At 37.6% G+C, this 16,396-nt stretch overlaps 1 long non-coding RNA gene across 1 annotated transcript in view; it reads right to left on the bottom strand.

Annotated features, from left to right (window-relative positions):
• Positions 1–263: 263 nt before the first annotated feature.
• Positions 264–16,396, bottom strand: part of LOC148224341 (uncharacterized) — a 113,368-nt gene continuing 97,235 nt past the window's right edge. The window contains exon 4 of the long non-coding RNA XR_015802864.1: positions 264–445. This is a non-coding gene — a long non-coding RNA (uncharacterized LOC148224341). The remainder of the gene's footprint in view (positions 446–16,396) is intronic.

Below are 16,396 nucleotides of genomic sequence, written 5' to 3'. Positions count from 1 at the left end.
GGGAGAAAATAAACAAACAAGCAAACAAATAAAACACACACACAAAACCCTAGAAACCCAGCTATAACAACAAAAAAATCCAAACACAAAACACGGCATCAAACTCTAAGAATGATAATTAAGAGCCTGAAGTACAAAAGGGTAATGCACTGTCCTCTTCCCCAGCAGGGAAGTTCATTAGCAGTGGAATTGTGTCATTTGCCCATCTGTTCATAATTGCATTCACGGCGGGAATTAAGCGACGGAAGTGACGTTACCTGGGCTCGGCACGCGCAGCCCGTGCATCGCGCGCACCTTCGGCTCCACGTGGGCTCCTGGCCCAGCTCCAGCTCCAGATCCAGCTCCAGCTCCAGCTCCAGCTCAGCCTCCTCTCTGGCCTTCTCCATGGCCCAGGGAGCCCAGATGATTTTTGTGTTCCTGAGCAGAGCTGGCCTGGATCATATCTCTGAGACGGGGGACAGAAATTAAATTTTAAAAAGGTGACACATGTTCTGAATAGGACTAAAGCCATATCGAGGAGGAAATTGTCCTTCCACTGGTTGGAGGCACACATACCTCGTGTGTGTACATCCCAAACACTGGGTGCTTAGCAGCTGCTGTCATATCAATGAGCGATTGAAACAGGCCCTCATTAGATTTGCGCTGAGCTTATTGCTTGTGCCAGTCTCATTATTATTGGTGACTAAACTGGCAGATTGTCAGGATGCCTCATGGCGAGATGAGCTTTTGCAGCTCTTTGTTTGTAGTTATTATAAACAATGAAGTGAAAGCAATCCCCTGGGCATAGTCATGTCTCAGATGTTTTTTGCAAGCAGCAATCAGCTTGCAGAAGCAGCAATGGTAAACAACTTCTTATTTTAAGAAGCGATATTAATTAAAGCATGAGGCATGGTTCTGAAAGCGAACTTGTTAATTATTTAATGTCACCTGCACTATCAAGCCCACCAGTTGGAAATTGTTTCGTTTTGCCTCAGATGGGCTCTGCCTGTCATCTGAACCAGTGGAAAATAATGTGTGGTACCAAGTGCCAAAAAAATAGTGAGGGTACATCTGGGAGTCATATCACATTTTAATGTACAATCCAGGTTTATTACTTCTAAAGAATTCTGAAAGTGAATAGTATGCCACATTACACAGTCTGTCTAAATGCTAAACTTAATTGTGAACATTACATTCCTCATAAGAATAAGGAGAATATTAAGCAAGCTTAAACTGTAGATATTCATAGTTATTGAAATTCCTGGCCATCTACTGATACCACTGCATACAAGTAGATGATTTGGAAACTCTGCCCAGCTGTTAAATCAAATAGTGTGAATCAAGGGTTTGACATCTGCTAAAAAACACACACATTAAAGAGAATTTTTTTTTTTTTTTTTTACTTTTAGCAAAGCTTCTGCTTCCATTCCTGTAGCACAAGAAAAGGCTTTCTGCTTCTCTTGAAAGACCTATAGGTGAGACCAGAGAAAGCAGGATATGAGCTGGAATCACTGGGTCTGCAACTGCTCAGAGGTGGGCATGAACCTTCTGACTTTGCTTCTGGAGAAATGGTAGGTGCACTGAGAACCACCAGGACCCATTTGGGTGCTCAGTTCAGCGCAGGCAGAAGGTCGTTGGTACAGCTCAAAGGTATTTCTAGATTTAATTGAGAAAGGGATTTCCAAAAAATGATTTTTTTATCATGAAAACATTTTTTATTAAGTGAAAAAGTGAACACATTTTTCAAATAACATGGAAAAAGTTAAAAAGTACCATCATTTTTATGTCAATAAAAATTTAGACTTCTTTCAATTAAACACCAGTCAGTGACTTATTTTTTTTCAAATTGGCATAGGCTATGTTGATGCATCTCAGAGAACAGTATCTGATATTTATGTCTATTCTCAGCACTATGTAGGAATATTGTTTATATTGTGAATACCAGAATATGTAAGTAGAAATTCATGTGAGAAAGGACCTGGCAGAACAGGCTTGCACGACTAAGAATCATCCCTAAGCTGACTTTAAACTGCAATGGAAAAGCTAGTGCTTTAAGGGTCATTAATCTCTGCTGGAAAATTTGACCGAATTGCCACCTCAGTCTTCTTGGTACAATAACTAAATTCTGGCCTGCAACAAACATCAATATAATAGAAGACAAATTTCAGGTTTACAACTCCTGTGGAGAGGATATGAAACTCTGATAAAAAGTTTAAAAATTTATATTAAAACAACCAGTGTTCTGAGGACATTCTTTGACAGCACACTCAAAATAATAGGAGAAAAACAGACAAGCATAACAAAGTTAAAGGCATCAACAGCTGCAGTAAAAAGGAATGGAAGTTAGGGTGCAAGCGTGCAAGAAAGGACAAGAACATTGATTCACTGCTTGCTGATTTGGAAAGCAGGATTGTGTTTCTTTGCCTGCATACACTGTGCGAGGAAAACCTTGGAGCCCTGAGGACACAGTCTTAACCAAAGGATCTACAGTATTAATGAAATGCAATTCTGATAAACTGTAAGATCCATCAAAGACTGAGAAGAATACAAAGCTTACCAGAGAGGTTAATTAATTATCTGATGGGTAGAGATAAGACAACAGGAGATCTATATCCCAAGCTGATCTAACCTAAAAGTTGACAGAGCATGGCAGGGAGGATGTTAGCCCCAGGAAGGAGTATATACCAAAGACAAGCAATCAACGTAGTTAGATCTGGCACTCCCTCAGAGCTAGTAGTGAAGTAAACATTCTTAAAATGGAGCACAAAGGAATTAAAAAGTATTATTTCAAATGAACCTGATTGTGGGCTGTTTGTTCCTTTAAGAAACAGTTACGATTTGTGAGAACAAAATGCTGCAGTAAGTTACAATTCTATTATCACCTTGCAACACACTAAATTGATTGCACAATAACGTTTCTATTTTTTCCCCACTCTCCCAACCACACTCAAAGGTGTCTTAACAGTCAATAAAGCAACAACAGCAGCAGCCACTGCTAGACAACATTTTTGAATGGGATTAATTTCACTTTCCGTGGAAAACAAGAGCATATTTCTGCCAGGATTAAGGGTCTGGAAAACAAGAAACTTTAATTCAGGCACATTTTCTTTTTCCCAGAGGAAAAGAGCTGGGGTCAGGAGAAAGTGGATTGTAGAAGGTGTTTTTTTCAATTGCCCGTTTCAATAGTAGCATGAATTTCATTCTGATCAATGTCCAGCCTGAGCTAAAAAAAAGTAGAATAAATAAAACAATAAAAACTCCCCAAACTATCAAATTTATCTTCTACAAGACAGCCAAATTTAGAGCTCCTTATGTTTGTAATCATTCATGAACCAACCCATATTCTGTCACACAACACGGATTTGCTCAAAGACAGTCAGACTAGGTCATGAAACCAATTTTTTACTTCAGACATGGAAGTTATTTTTCCTACAGTTTAAAAGCAAAGGAGAGTCAACTATCTAGAAATCTGTCAAAAGGGAAGTTCATTCTTTATTTCCCAAAGACTCCACATCTCAAACTCCATTTGGGAAAATAATATGTATGAACAGTTTAAGCTTTCATTTAGGAAAACATTTTTACGTCATTCACAAACAGAGGAAATACCTAGAATATTTTTTTAAAAATGTTAAAAGAATTAAATTATTGGAGATATTTGTGAATATGAAATGTTTTCTTTCAGTGAAAGATACCATACTTCTGGTGAAACTCGATTTGAGGGATATGTGAGTTGCACTATGCATCTCAAAGGATGCCTCAAGATGATGGACTTTTATTACCATCTACCCTGTCGACTTCTGCTGGCATCTACCCTCCTTTGCATTTCAAAGATGGGCAGCCAGGATGCACTGCCCGACCGCACACAGAGGTGCCAGCTGCTGAGTGAGGTATTTCTGAGATAAACCAGTGACTCCCTTAGGTGAAAAATAAAGGAAAGGCAGCATTCTAGGCACTGAGCAGTAGGGAAGCTTACATAATATTATGATTACAGCTCCAAATGTCCTTAGCACAGCCCTAAAATGCAGAACATCTCTTTTGCTAACTTGCTGTTTCCACAATATTAAGGACACTAAGCACTTTTACTGTAAGAAAGTACAGACTTTCTTCTTTCATACTACCAGATAATGGCCATAACATTGCAAATGTTTCCCATTTCAAAGGAAGAGAAGTTCTGACAATATTTTCGTTATTGAAATTGGTCAATTAGTCAGCAGCATAGGAATGCATCTGTTGCTTTGCTACTTACACATTTTTAAAGTAGAAAACGATTTAATGAACAAATACTTTGCAACTCAGGCAATAATAATATCAGTTTTCCATTTACACTGAACAAATCTACAAATGCCAATGTATTGAATAGGAAACGAAACCAATAAAACCGTAAATGTTATAAAATTTTCCAAAAATTGCTAAGCGAAGTATGAGATAGCAATAGTGACCATCTACTACCTAAGTGATCACATGCCTTTCCTAAATACTGAATTTGGTACCCCTGTAGTTCCTCCAAAGAACTTTATATTTTCACAAGTGCAATAATTATTGCCTGTATTTAAGACCATTGATTTAAAAAGCAATTTTAAAAATGGTGAAAGTTTCACCGCTGAGATTTCACAAAGGCTTTCTTTTGCAGTGAAAACTATCTGGCAAAACATACAAAAAGGGAAAAGAAACCTAACCAATAAAATTTAGCATTGTGTATCTGCTTTTCTCTGTCAAGTGTCTAACCTGTCAGGTCCTCACAGAGATAGACTTGAAATTGGAAGCAAGATTTAGTAACATTTTAGGGATACAGCTTTGTACTGAGATGCCTTGGTTATCAATAATCAGGATCATGCTTGTGTTCTCAGTTTTGGTTTTGTTTTGTTTTTTTTTTTCATTTTGTCTCCAGCTTTGGCTCCAGGTGGTGTCCTTCCTGCCGACAGTGTAGAGATATCCTGAAGATCCTCCAGTTGTGAGGTTTTTTTCACTTTTACTTCTAATAATTTTTGCTCCTGTTACATATTTTTTGCATTTTTTCAGCTTCAGTGGCACCATGATTACTGCAGAGGAAAAGCTCCTGCCTTTTAAAGGGGATTTGGAGATTTCAGTACATAGCTGAAATAGGAACTAAGATACAGTAACCCAGGCACTGAGTTTTTCAGTTCTTCTTGCTTCCAAGCAAGAATGTAAAGTGAAATTCTCGGGAAATTTAAATGGAATTTCATCGGATGTGAAACAGTTGTTCGGTCAATTAAACACTAATGTAGCAGATTAAAAAATATCTAAACCTGAGCTGCCATTTCTATCATAACTCCTTGGAAGTTCCAATCAGACCAGAATGCCACTTTTTGTCTATGCTGTTGGGAAGGGACTTTCTTCTACTTTTCTGGCATTCTAGCCTTGCATGACAGCTGACCTGTTTTTCATATAGCTCCTGAGTCTCTTATCTTGGACAAGATAACAATACCTGGGGCAACATGTTCATACCCTTTAGGCCATGGGCTGTTTACCTGTTTATAATGGCATACTGTTTTATCTCCAGCTTCTGTATGGCTTTCCAGAACTTTCTTCAATACTGATCTGAGCTCTGATGGCCTATATGGAATTTCTGTTGTCAAAGGTCCCTGTGATATGGAATCTTGTCTTTCGAAATTACTTTTGCTGTTGCTTTTAACTGTGCTGAGGCCTGCTAAATTGTAAAGTCATAGATGTGGATACCTAGGTCTTCTGCAGCATTAGTCACAGTCAGATATCACAGAATATTCTGAGTTGTAAGGGATCCACAAGGATCATGAAGTCCAACTCTTAAGTGAATGGCCCATATGGGGATCAAACCCACAACCTTGGCATTACCAACATCTCCTCAGCTGCTTCTGCTCTTCATTATTTTTTGTGCTGAACAGAAAAAATATGTATGAGACAGCTTTATTAGAGGCATAATTTAATCCTCTATTTCATCAATCCTCACTCTAAATATCCATGTTCTAAAGGAGCATGGAAAGGAGAGTTGCAGTGGTTAAACACTGCCATGTAACATTATCCCCACTTGTTTCACCTTTTACATCAGTCTGTTTCTTCAGTGCTGGCTCTACTTCCCTGTTATTTGGCAGTCAGTTGTCTATATTCTCCCGAAGTGTACTGTGGCTCATTTTCTGAAGACAGCATATCTTCAATTTCCTGATGACAGCCCTTGTCAAATTGTCTTCCCAGAAATAAAAGTAGCAATTAGTTGTGATTATCCTATTATTACAATGAACAGACCTGGTTCAAACACTGCTGTAAGTTCACCATGTCTTTTGCTCACTTAATATTTGTACATAGAGTGCACACAATAATGAAATAGTATTTTCCATATTTGCTTCTTACAACCTGACTTAGCCCAGATCATCAGCTTCTTCTTAGAAGAGAGCTGTCAAGTCATCTGGCCAGACTGTACTGGACTTCTTTTTCTGAATCAGAAAGGGACTGTGACATGCTGATAGACTCTTCTTCCAATTCTTAGATAATCGCAGTGTTGCACTCTGAAAAGTGTGCTGTGCTGTGTGTCTGCTTTCAGCAGCAGCTTCTCAGAAAATTTATTCCCTTTTTAACACCACAGCACTGGAATGTCAGTATACTTTGGAGATAGGAACACAAGAATGGTTTGTGCACCAAGACTTCTTTCAAAGGGTTCTTTGTACCTGTTGAACTTCATATGCACCTTGTAACCAAAGGTGCAGGTTGCATAGTCACACAATTCCACACCATAAAACCCAACACCTTTTCTAAGCTAATTTATACAGTCTTCAGGTAAGGCAGCATATCCAATATGGTTCTGGATGTACTGCATTACACTTTTTGGGTTTCTTTCCAAAGCATTACATCCTACATGTAACTCCTCTGTTGCCTGTATTCCACCTCAGGATCTAGTCTCATACACTCACCATTTTGTTATTACAAAATACCATCTTTGTATTCTTGGTCCTGGACTAACTCTTCTTTGGCTTTAGTCAGATTCTATGAAAGAAGAAATAAAGGTTCCACTCTGTAAAATTAGATTGTTGTCCTCTGTTAAAACTTGCTTCTGCAGCTTGTGTTCAGTACTAGCCTTCTCAAAATTAGCTGTTTGAATAGTAGATTCAAATTTACACAAACTCTCTTGTCAGCTGAAAGCTCTCCTTGTCCCTTCTAATGTGTGCTAATTTAAAAGGTGGGGGTTTGTATGGGTTAAGAGGGAATTTTTCTGCATAAGCTGCTCCAGCACAAATGGGTGGGAGTGATAATTTAACAACAATGTCCCCATCAAAAGTCCTTACATATCCAGAATACAGGTGCCTGCAGTTCATATTCTCCCTCTGTCACACATTATTGCCAAAGGTTTCTATTTTGCTCCTAATTGGTGTGCTTCAAACTCTAAAGAGAATTTATCACTTTTTAGATCTCTTAGCAGTCTATATCCTCACCTCAACATCTAGTCTTAAATTTTCATTGTAAAACATTTTGTTAAATGTTTTTTAAAACCAGAAAGATTATTGGTCTTGCTAGGATTGCATTGCAGTTTTCTCTGCAACTCGGCTCAAATAAAAAATTTCAACTATATATATGAAATTATTGCAGAATTGTAAATATGACCAAGGAAAACTCATCTTCTCAAGTACAAGCTTATTGTCTGTTTGGCTTATGGAAGATCTTTTTCTTCAATGCAGACATAAAAACTTCATGCGCAAATGTAAGGCAGCAACATCGTTTTGACAGAAGATAATACCATTTTCTAGTTCATGTATACTACTGTTAGTAAATCTCATTCTGAGTTTTTAGGGTGGATTTTTGCCCTTGAGTCTGAGAATGTTCTTTGTTCTTGCTAAATAGAAACATTTTCTTATGGTTAAATACATTTTTGTGATTTAAACATCCTTAAGGTTAAATTTTTGAAAATAAAAAGGAATATTTTGTTACATTCCCAAGTTATAGGTTAGTGGTAGATTACTCAGTTCAGTAATGTAAACAACTGTTTTGTCCTTTATTTCTCACGTTAAAATCAGTTTGTTTAATAAAAAAAAAACCTTCTTGCTTTAAATCAAAGTACTTAAAATAGATTTGCCAGTTATTGCAGTGCTTTTAGTGTCATTACCTGTCCCACCTTTTCACTGACCATTTATAAAATAGAATGAAATGTTTGCTTCCATTTTTTCCATCTTACAATTTATGTTGAGGTCTGAAATCCTTATATGAGTCTAGAAACATAAACCTGACCCACATTCAGTAGAGCTACACTTGTTTACCCTCATCCATAAGTATGCTATTGTCTTCTGATGTTTGTATCTTCAGCCTGCCCATTAGCAGCATATTTTATTTAATATGTAAATAATACAGGCAGAGTCCAGGAAGCAGCATAGTGGGAGAGAGTGTAAGCCTACCAACATAAGCAGATATCACTGCCTTTCCATTTTTCAGCATACAGACTTATTCATTTGCTCGTCTTCCAATTCTTCTGAATATTCTGTCTAGAACATTTTTCCCCGAGTTCTTGCAGGTATGAAGATCTTCCTTGATATGTTGGGTTTTTGGTTTTGGTGGCCGTTTTGGTTTTGGTTGTTTGCTTTTGTTTGGTTTTGATTTTTGTGTTTTTGTTGTTTTGGTTTGTTGTTTTTTTTGAAGAGAATAACAGTGGAAAAATGCATGGGATCTCACAAGGTCCAGCATAAACATATGCCAGTTCCCTTAAAAGAAGATGAACAGTACTTGGGAATGAGGAAAAAGTGGAAGAAAAATAAGAGTTCTAGAAATAAATGTTTCATAGTTCCAGGAGACAGTACCAATCTTAAAATGTCTCCATATTTCCAGTATTCCTTGATTCATATTTTGGTTAATGGAGCATTCTGTGAAACATTCCACTGTTTTGGTCACTCAGAGAACAATTAAGGCTATGTTATCATGGAAAGAAGCACTAAGACATGAGACTGATGAATATAATGGTGACATACTTACAGAGAAGTCACAACATACCACGCTGCTATTACATAATAATAACACCTTCATTAGGAATCAACAGTTCTATACAGTGCTTCACAATATTAACATTTCCATCCTGTGAGAGGAGAATAAATAATTTGTATTATATTGCAAATACAAGTTTTTTAACTGCAAATCACTATGTCGTCTTTTCTCCTTCACAATATTATACAAAGTGTCTCCTGTCTCTGGCTGAGGATCATGACTTAGATACAGAAATAGCAAATAAAAAGCTACACCTGCTCTTTCCAGTGCTGACTTTGACACTAGATGTTTATTAAAACAGCCTTTAAGTTGTGCAAATTCAATCCTAATGCCATCTGTAACACTATTTGTAAAAAATAAAAACAAACCCATAGTTTCCCAAGATGAGCTGTGCAGTGTTTCAGCGATGTTTTTAATGTCACTGGATTTGTTTACTTTCTAATAATTAGATGTTGCCAACACAAAAAAAAGTTATTGAGTGTATCTACAGATAATTCCAAGACATAAACTGATCACCAGCTGGAATCATGAAGAAATTTATCCCTATAGTATATTACTACAAAATTGGGTACACAACAAAGGTTTTATTACCCTGTCCAAAGATTTTGGCATTGACCTGTGGTAGAGATAGGGCCAACTGGATGGACCTACTGGCTTCTTCTGCTGTAGCATTTGCTTTGTGCATCTGCTGATGAGTTATGGGATGCAAAATGGCCATCACTCTGCCCTCTAAGGCAAGTTTGCTGATGGTGCAGCACCCATTGACCCAGTCTTCCTGTTACGCATAGCCAAGGTTATTTCCTCCAGTTCAGAAAAAATGCATCAATATTCATCTGTTCTCTTATCGTGCTTCTAGACTTTTGAGTGCTATCAGATAGGATTAGAGGGTGTGGCCTTCCAATTTAGTGCTTTATGTGCTGCCCCTTGGTTTTTTTACATTATACGAAATTAGTAGACTAAATGTAAAACTGAGCGGGGAAGGAAGGGTGGAGTTGATATGACATAGACATCCCACATAAATGCACCAGTTCAGAGAAGAGATTCCAAAACAGAGTATTGGCTTCAGATTAATATCAATATTTGGAATACAGAACTCTTACAAGAAAAAGTCAAAGACATTCTGCAGGTTGCCTGAGTTCACACTCACAAAGGATTTTCTAAGACCTAAGCTGTGGTTCCTTTTTACCTATAAAATGAGTTTATAAAACATAGGATTCAGAGATAGTTTGCAAAGTTTAGCCATTGCTCTATGATGTCAAAATCCAATGTAGTTTGGATCAGTAAGGAACTCCCAGAAGCCTTTTTATGTAAGAAGTAACCAGCATGTCTGTGTAAGGGGTAGTTTGGGTGGGGCAGTTCACTTTTGTGTAAAAATCTCTGAGCCAGTTAGGGTTCTAGGAGAAGCAAAGGACAATTACAGTACATCTCTGCAAGGATAATTAACCTTGACTATGCTATACTGATATCCAAACTAGTGTATTCTTATCTTGCCTATCATCAACACAACAAACAACACTAAGAATATGGCCTAGAACTATAATAAAATTGTGTTTAGACACAATATAAAGTAATAGTCCTTATGTCAGAAGATAGGCTATTTCCACTTGGAGGATAAATTTGTTCTGTATGTGGAATACTTCAATACTTTTTTTTCCCTACAAGTTTAAGCAGGTGTAAAGATTTGTGGAAGAAGTCTTGCTATCACTGCTTTGTTAGTTTTCTTTGTCTTGTGTCTTTTTTATGTGAAGTAAGATATAAAAACAATGTGAAAAGGTTATTGCTCTGTTCTGAGGGTTTTCGAAATTCCATTCTGATGTGCTGTACTTGGGAGAAGTTTTAATTAACTCTGGTCTTGAAGGTCCTCTGTATTGTCTTATTCAGACTTCCCTTGAAACCGTAGCATTGGCTGCCCCCAGGTAGTTTATACTTCAGAATAAGGGATACTTCTGTTTTTTACTGCTGCAGAGGTGTACAATGTGAATTTTTAATGGACCCTACTTGCTGTCTCCCTTTTCTTACTCTGGGTTTCAGGGAGAGAAGAGAAGGTGACAGGAGAAAAAAACATGTTCAGAAGAAAAATAGAGTAGCCATCAATCAGGCAATATCTGCAGTTATCTCCTAAGGGTAAAACTGGTGTGGTTCTGTTATATCTCATTTCAGTAAGGGCTGGCATAAAAAGAGGTTAAAAAGAGACTAGAATACAGGAGAGAGAGAGAGGAAGAGAAAGAGGGGGAGAGAGATTTAATCAGACTGACTGACAAAGTTAATATATATTCTCTATGAAAGAGAAGTCTCCAGGGTCATGGTTTCAGTGTTGAACAAGAACTCCAGAAAGTTTAGAGAGCTGGATTGAGTCAGAATTGATTTTTCTCTGTTTACTACATTCCCCAGGTGAAAAGTTAATGAACCAAGGCTAAAACATAAAAAAGGGATAGGTTACTTGGAAGGGTGTGATAAAAATATCATCCAGGTAAATCAGGGATGAACTTTCATGCTCCAGAGTAGGCACCTCACTAACCACAAATAAAGAGAAAGGAAAACTGTTCTGACAAAGCAGAGCTTGCTCTGTGATAATATGCTATTCCAACCAGAAAATACATGGCAATCTCAAACCGTGTAAGTGCATACAGAAACCTCTTCACCTGTAGAAGAGCAGGTGTTTGACTGTAGCCTTTTGACAGATCCGTGGAGCCCGAGGTAAAGGAGTTATTGTCAAAACTACACATTCTACGGAGAAATGCCAGGAGTCAGAAGTCTGGTATGTTAATTGGGATTGAATGTGAGAAGGCTCTGAGCCTGGCTAGCCCTGTGAGCTCTGTCTCACAAGCATGAGATGAAGTTCACTCCCACCACTGCCTCTTCCCGACCGCCCCCAGCAGAGACGCTGCATGAAAACCCGCACGGCGGGTGGTGGTTGGCAATTCATATTTTCTCCTCTCAGGATTAAACAGGGAGCAAGGCTTGGATGTACCCTGCTTTGAAGTCCAGTTATAAAGCCTTTTCTTGTTCTTTTTCCACTAAAGAAAATAGAACAAGTCTAGCTGGCTGCTTTTACTGTCCCACCCTTTTTTTCACAAAACATCTGGAGCAACTTTTTATCTTAGTCTCTTTGGATCCAGAAAGAGTGAAGAAATCAGTACTGTATGATTAGAACTGAAAGGGGTCATCTGGGACACTGAAGATAAGCATCAAAAAAGTTCCTGACAAGCACATATAAATATTTTTCCAAGTTTCATTTTTTCTTTTACAGAATTCTACTAGGTATTGAAGTAGACATCCCTGTAAAAAAATTTCAGAAGCGGAGTCAAAACGAGAACATGAACAGCTCAGGCTCTGTCCCAGCTCTTTTTGAATTATACTAGTGGATTAAGCGATTCAAAAGAGATGCACACTCCATAGCCTGGTGGTTAAAACATTTATGCATGATAATAGGCTCAGAGTATTGAGATTTTAGTGTGTGTTTTTCTATGGTTTATCTGTCTCTCAAATTTTTCAGAAAATCTTCAGCAGATTCCACACTTGAGCTGGACTGAAGCTATTTCTTCTCCTCAAAATCATTGTGTTGGTTTGAAAGCAAAACCAGTGCGAGACTCCAAGTCAGTAATACAATTTAATAGGAGAAAAGAGAAAAAAAATAAAATACATGCAATAATAGAAAAGAAACAACCACCAACACAGTCAGAAATACAACCTGACACCCTGTCAGTCAGGGTGTTGGTAGCAGTCCGTATAAATGGTGGCTGCAGTCCTCCTGGATGACAGATGTGGTTCAGTTGAAGCAGTGCTCCTGTAGAAGGTGCAGTTTTCCTCCAAAGATCCAGCGATGATGTGGAAAAAGGTCCGACTTTCCTCTGGGATCCAGTAGAAAGGTCTGCCCTCGGGTCCCAAACCCCAGTTTTTTATCTAGGTAGGAAAGGCTTGGCTCCTGCCCCTGGCTGGGGCATCTCCCAATGGGGTGATGCAATCTTATCAGTCACACAATAGGACTGAATGGCCCATTAACAGAATATATCTTCTGGAGGAAGGATGGGTTGTGAATAGATAACGATGATCATCCCCCGATCTTATCAGATGGCACATCAGCAGAGGATATCTCCCACAGAGATAAGGATCACCACCCCTCCCACATTTTCACAGATGGTGATAGAATACACATTTTTGCATTGTACCCCAGGACAATCATAAAATTATTTTTTGGATTAAAAAGATGTTTCCTTTTGAATTTTAGATTCCTTTATAATTTGGACAAAAGTGCAATGCTAAGCTTTTTACCTCAAACCATGACAGAAGAGATATTGAAAGTAAATCTTAGATAATTTTACTGCTACCTCTGGTATTCATATTGCTTTGACTTTTCACTGGCTAGTACATTTCACTTAAAATGGCTTTAGGATACCAGTCAAAACTTCAGGAACTGATTATGGGGAAAATGATGAAGCTTCTCAGAGTAGGATAGAACAAGATGAAACACTGGGGCTCTAATGCTGTTATCTTTGCTCATGTAAAATACAAGTCAGCATTATAGTTTGACCATTAGAAGCCCAGTGTAGGAATTAAGAAGTATATTGGAACATGTAATGAAATATTAAATATGCCAGTTCTCTGAGCACTCAGATTACAGAGCAATGACAAAAGCAGTCACATTGAGCCAGCTGTATGCATCAGGATTTTCTGCCTTTGATGGAAAGCAGGCAAAAGTTAGACCTACAGAAAATAGTCTGCCTTCAAAGAAAACCACAAAGGTCTCTCATCCCTTGATTTTTTTTTTAAATTTCATTTTGTTTTATATTTTGATGTCAGTAAAAGTGATATCTGCAAAATCACCCATGAAGGCTTGCAATGGAAAGCTCATCTGCCAGTAGATATGTCTAACCACGCATGCAACACACATATGTAACACACAAGATACTCAGAGAATACTGGCCTTTTTTAAACTAACCAACCACAATTTTAAAAAATAATTTTAAGTCTGTATTGTGACAGTTTGTTTTATGATGTCATGCCTGGGCAATTGCAAAGCCATAATTGCATAGCTATGAGTCATTGCAAACCAATCAGTGCAGTCAGTTTCCTAATGCTATTTTGTACTATAATATTGTTATTGTAAAGGCAGGAATTCTTTAATCATCAAATTGAATGACTGCCAAGAGCTCATTTTATTGACCATTAAACATGCTTCTGTTTAGAAGAAATGCTACAACATCACTGTTTCCAAGAGCAGATATTTTTTTCTGCAGTGTTTTTTTCATAGGACAATCTGCAACAAAATGATAGGTCAAAACAGTGTTTATAATTTCTAAATGTACAAGACATTAAAAAATGAAGATTCTAATCCAAACTGTATTAAGTTCTCAAGTAGCACTTACTTTTGGGAAAAGTTACTGTATCAGACCCCGAGCAACAAAATAACAATATTCATATTTTCACTGAGAAACACTAGAATTTCTCAAATTTGAATATTTCAAATTTTAAAATCTGCACCTGCAAATTTTATAACTGCACCTGAACACCGCTGAATGTCTTTTGATATTTGGCACCTCTTGACAATTAAAATATAATTTTAAGTAAGGCCCTAGTTTTAGAAAACGAAACTGAAACTGCTAAATCTGATGCTGAATTGTAGGAACAATTTTAATAATGATGTTACAGTTTCCTCTCACTGTAAGAAGATTCCATGGAAGGCACAGCATGATGTTGCTTTATTCAAAGAATAATTTTCCATCCAATTGGAAAGAGGTACCTTTTTGGCAGATGCTTCAATGATCTGAAAAGTGAGATGAAGTAAAAATACAGAGAAACCCATGCTCAGTTTAGTGGCAAAATCGTGGGTTGGTTCCTAATTTTTGGGAAATCTTTACAAAATCTTATGCCAGAACCTAAATATTTCTACAGCTGTAGTTTCTGAGAACATTTGTGGACCCATTCAGCAAAAAATTACCCTATTTAGAAAAATACATTCTCTTTGGACAGTAAGAATTTGAAAAAAAATGCAATTATATTACCTTTTATCTTTAAACACACAGCAAGTCTAGAGTCTACGGGAATAATCTCACCTCATTGACCTGACTAATGATTTCCTTCTGTTTGCTCTTTTCTTTCTTAAGTTCAGCAAGGAAAGGGTGCATAGAGTAAAACTTAAAAAAAGACTTTTCCTAAGATGGTAAAAATATTGAATGCTGCTTTTCAGCTCCATAAACATCTGTAGAATCATTATGATATTTGTCACTAAATAACCAATTCAATCAATGATAAAGAAAGGGGTAACAGTGCAGTCCAGTAATGTACTTTAAAAGGGATGTGCTTATACAACAAAACAGATTTGATTATGTAAGTCTGTAAATAAGCAGAGGTTTTGTCATCTTACCAGTTAGCAAGCTGCTATACCCTTTTTAACCACCATGAAAAGTAAAATAGGTATTATTAGCAGTAAGGAAACATAAGACTTATCAAAAAAAAGAAAACATTTGCCTGCTGGAGAAGAAGGGAAAGGAGAGAGCAAGACACAGCAAAAGAAAGTGTTCCTGTGGCACAGATGTACTGATAAATGCATCTACTGTTCAATGCAAGTGTGTCACACAACAGCAAACCAAGAAAAAGGTTCCAGTGAGTAAATCGGTCTTTTGGAATGAGAGTATCAGCTCATTATCAAGTTGGCTAACAGACTTGGCCAGTTCACCTTGCAGGTTAGGTGCTATCTATATTATGTATTATTAGTATTTATGGACCAGTAATTAGATGATGCTGGAAGTGGCTTTTTGTTTGGTTGCTCTTGAGTGAATGCAGGCACCTCCATGGAAGAGCACCTAGTGCCTCAGACCATTTCTCTTTCTTATTTCCCCAGGAAATAAGGCATAAAGAGAATAATGCTTTAGATCTCTGTGAATATGCCAGTACTTGTTTCTAAATCAACTAGACGCTGTCCTAAAAGCCAGAACCAGTTTCCTTTTATAAATGAACTCAAAAGGATTCATCTCTCCTAGCTGTCTCCCTGTGTCTGGGTATCCCAGCACTTTTCACCCTAGCAGACAACTGTCACTAGACTGCCTGAATGCAGATGAAGAACTTGGTCATCAGATATAAGTTACAGAGCATGCCAGGTTACCTAAAACATTTAAAGAATCCATTCAAGCCTGTTCAATTGTATTGTGATATCTGGCATCCAATTTCCTGTAATTTCACCCATGTGAACTGGGGAAAACACAATTCCAGACAAAGATATATTGAGAAGCAGTTGTGTCACATCAGTGGCTGTACCACAGGGTGCATCACTGAGTTAGGACTAATAAAACTTCCTATCTATCCCTTTAGCATTGCTGATGTGATCATATTCTGTCCTTGTGCCTTGTAAGCCCACAGACAGCTGTCAATTGCAGACAAATGAAGCTGCAGATATTCACTGAAATATCCAGAGGAACATTTTCTCAAATGCAGAAAGAATATTGTCACATTACTGAGTGAAGTA

This window comes from Sturnus vulgaris, chromosome 3 (genome assembly GCF_052056855.1).
Source record: "Sturnus vulgaris isolate bStuVul1 chromosome 3, bStuVul1.hap1, whole genome shotgun sequence".
NCBI lineage: Eukaryota > Metazoa > Chordata > Aves > Passeriformes > Sturnidae > Sturnus > Sturnus vulgaris.
The sequence above is the reverse complement of the archived record's forward strand: the minus strand, read 5'-3'. Positions and strand labels throughout refer to the sequence as shown.